At 36.6% G+C, this 4,137-nt stretch overlaps 1 pseudogene; it reads right to left on the reverse strand.

Annotated features, from left to right (window-relative positions):
* Window positions 1–524: 524 nt before the first annotated feature.
* LOC107573088 (N-lysine methyltransferase setd6-like) overlaps window positions 525–4,137 on the reverse strand; it is a 4,540-nt pseudogene continuing 927 nt past the window's right edge.

Genomic DNA, 4,137 nt, shown 5'->3' on the forward strand with positions numbered 1-4,137 from the left:
CTTTGCCTCCTTGTTTCATTTGCATTTGTTGAAATGTTAGTTGAAACTAATTTAGTTATATGGTTTCTGGTCCTTGTTAAAGGGATAGTTCACCTTCATCCAAAAATGAATTGGCGTGCTGCGCAATGGGCCGAATCTGTTTGGATGCGACAGTATTGGCAAGTTACGGCATTGCATCTGGTCCCAGAATCTGAAAGTGAGTAAACCGGTATCCAGGCCGGGTGCGGCAGATGGACAAGTCTCTAGCAGGTGAAAATTTAACTGATTCTGGCGCGAGTGTACGGAGAGGGATTGTGTATGAGGTAGATGTAAATAGCCTATCAGCAAACGTCAAATTGGTAAGTTTTCACTAGACTTTAGTGGAGTCAGCAGTTCGCTTGACAGTAAATAAGGATCTAATCCTAAAGTAGGTGTTTTTTGTTGAACTGTTATTTTGGTTTCCGATCACCAAGGAGAGGCTACGCAAAGTCCTAAAGATGGCTGCCGCAACAAAAGTCACATGACTGAAACCCATGAATACAGCCTTTTTGCTGGGATTTGTACTCGCTCACCAAACTTGCCTACTCCCAGAACAGACTTGGGAAGAACGCAAGTCTTTTACATGTCAGTGTACAATCAGAATTATTTTTAAACTGCTACTTCAAGGTAAAAAATGACATTGCTTTAATGTGCTCAACTTGTAAATATGTTTATGCCGACATGACTTTCCTGTAGCTCAAACAGTACCACATAGCACTAGCCAATGTTAAGGTATTATGTTCAATTCCCAGGAAATAGATGCCTTCATTTAGTAAAAGTGTCCGCTGAATTCATAAATGTGACTGGACTCGAACCCACCAAAAGCCGCGCTAAAATAAGCCACCTTTACGTCAACCAAAACACAATCTGAACCGTACTCCAAATGATTTTTAGAAAGGAAAATGTACAGCATACAAAATGGAAAACTATATACTGTTCAATTACACTGTATCGGCTGAGGATTTTTCAATCTTGACAACTGCAGAATGCAGCGTCAACACCACATATGACATATGTAAGAATGTTTGTGAAACCCATACATTAAGACATAGGTTTGGTGAGCTGCTGCAAGCGCTGTAGGATGCTCTTCTGACCGTAACGCACATGCAGAGCTCTCCTCTCTCTGCTGCTGAGTTCAGCCAGAGCTCCCTGATCCTCCAGCCGCTTCCTGTCCGCCTCTACATCCTCAGAATAAGAGTCCAGCGTCAGAGCAGCTGCCGCATGCAGGTTTATATATATATATACATATAAACAGGTAATGTAGGAACAAATTGTCATATGGATAAAATGGTTACCTTCAGTGTAGTGTAGAGCTCACTGTAAGTAAGTGAGCCTGATTGGCCGAAAATGAAAACCCCTTTCTCCTCAACAGTCTCCATTTCACACAACATGTTCCATTTGTCCACTTAGGAGCCTTAATCTGCTTCACCTTGTGCCGCTGTAATTGCAAAAAAACACAAATTTTTTGAAGTTTTTTTAAAAGTATTTCTTTGTGTCAAGCAGTTGACTTTTTACCTTGCACTGCTGCTTTGTACACGCTGGACATCTGTATATCTGCAGTATCATCGCTGTTAGGAAACGGCTCTGCAAAGCCGTACATGTGGAGGAGCTGCCAGTTTGCCATCTGTCCGTAGGTGTTAAAGACCTCCTCGCCCTTTTCAATGTGCCATACGGACACCATCTTCAAACACTCCTGTGCATCGAGTGAACGTGAGCTGTGAGATTTCTAAGCATCTAGCATAATAAACAATAAAAAGCGATTCATGTGAACCACATACGGGTGTATATTCCAGATTAGCGTTGTGCTTGGAAACGGGATTCAGCATGTCAGCCATGGGCACCATCACTGGAGGGTTAGGCCCTTTTTCTTCTTCTTCATCCTCTACAGGCTCTTGAAAACTGAGGAAATATTGAGAAACGTTGGGAAATGTTACAAGTAAAGTAGGGAATGCACTGATATTAACAGTATGGCTGATATAAGCAGATAATTATTTTCATGTTATTCCCAATAGCCAATAAATGGCTAGTGGTCAACCAAAATATTGCAAAGGTTGATATATCTACAAATATTTGACATTATTTAAAATACTACAAATTTCGGCAATTGTTACACGTGTTTTTATCTTTAAAATGAAATAGTGTGATAATATATATATATATATATATATATATATATATGCTTTATATTGGCCACCAGATATCAGCATCGCCCATAAAATAAATAAAGAAATCAGTATCGGACGATCACTATGAATGGCAGATATTAAAATTCTACTATTTTGTCTAAATAATTTAAGAATACAAACTAAAATAAACCAATTTAAATGTGAAACTAGGCATCACTGCATTATAATGCACAGTATGAAAACTAAATATTTATTTAGAGCTAAATATTAGAAAATTAAATTAAATTATTAGTGGTGTGTTTGTTATTGAGTGTCGGTGATCATTAGATGATAGCAAAGGTAATTTAAATATAAAATCAGGGGAAATTAGCATGAACAATTAAATATCCAATTTGATAAATTTAAATATCGGCCAATAACCAATTTGGTATACCATAAAAATGGCATAAATAAATAGTTATTATTAAGCCTTTATATAAAATGATTGCTGTTTATTTATTATTATTTTTATTTTAATACACTGTATATACATATATTAAAATATAGATAATATACAGTTATTATACATAGAAAACATACCTAAAAAATATATATAAACATAAAATTAGATATTTAATATTATACCTTTAAATTTAAAACAGTCATAACAACCAATTTGGTACCGATATATTGTGCATCTCTAAATAGAATAATCATGTTATCAAACCTTTCATTTAATCAAATTCAATAGCTCATAGATCTCACCTATAGGCACCTTACAAATGCTACCAGGCTCTTGTAGAGCTCCAGCGTGTGCTTCTCAGGGTCCCACAGGTCAGGATGGGACTTCATGAAAGGAAGGACTATGTTATTGTACTCATCCTGGAGTTTTTTCAGATCTGTTTTGACAGCCTCTGGAATTCCTGTGCCTTTCAGGAGTTTATCACGCTCCTCCTCGGACCTTCAAAACAGAGACATTGTGACCATAAAGAATTGAATGATCCTTGAAGAGTATCTTAAAGGTCAGTAAATATTCACAGCAAAACTTACCAGAACATGGGTTGATCCAGTGTCCTAAAATCGGGCCAGAGAGACAAATATGGTTTCCAGTGGGATTGTGGACATGTGTACTCATATAGGAGACCCAGAAGAAGAGGAACCCAGCCTGATGCGCTCTCCAAAGATGTTTTCCCTAGACAACATATGGTTATATGGTTACAAGCCTGCTATAGAAGGTGGGATTTCAATAAACCTGAATGTTCTTGTACCTTCCTCAAGGACCTTTTTTACTTTAGTGGTGCCATGATGCAGAAGAACCTCTCTGGGTATGGAGAACAAGACGTGGCCTTCTTCGATGTCCTCTTTGGCAAGCATGCCATATTCTGCTGCTGTCCCCTCTTTACTTAAGTACACCTAAAGACATTAATGTACAGTTTAGGTTTTTGTCTGAATTTGAAATTTGATTTCAAAATACATGATGACTTGTGCTGATGATAAAACCCTAAACTTGGAAATATGAAGTACTTTATAATTATAAAAACTTGAAAAATGGCAAAAGAACATAAAATTATTTTTGATAAAACTTAAACTGAACATTCAAAATATTAATAAATAGGCCTACTATAATACTATAATGCTATATCTATGTAATATAATACTATATGTATATAAATATAATACAAGCTTACCTTATCGCTGAGAGTCAGCTTTACACTATCGCACCACACAGCAAGAAGTTTTTCAAGGGGTCCAGCACACATTTCTCATCATCTATCTGAAACACACGTGATGCTCTGCTGAAGGCTCATCATGATAAGCACAATAACTGTATTTCAAGCTAAAGGCGCTATTTGAATCTAAACTATGAATTATATAAACTGTCACTAATAATAGTTTGAGAAAACTTCTTTTTTATCTTTGGCCATTTTGCATCTGTCGCCATTTCTTTAAAATGCAAGTTCGTTAATATATATGTTGTTTTATAGTGACAACCACACAGGAATACAGTACTGAT

Source organism: Sinocyclocheilus grahami, unplaced genomic scaffold (assembly GCF_001515645.1).
Source record: "Sinocyclocheilus grahami isolate Dianchi unplaced genomic scaffold, SAMN03320097.WGS_v1.1 scaffold30.1, whole genome shotgun sequence".
NCBI classification, from domain to species: Eukaryota; Metazoa; Chordata; class Actinopteri; order Cypriniformes; family Cyprinidae; genus Sinocyclocheilus; species Sinocyclocheilus grahami.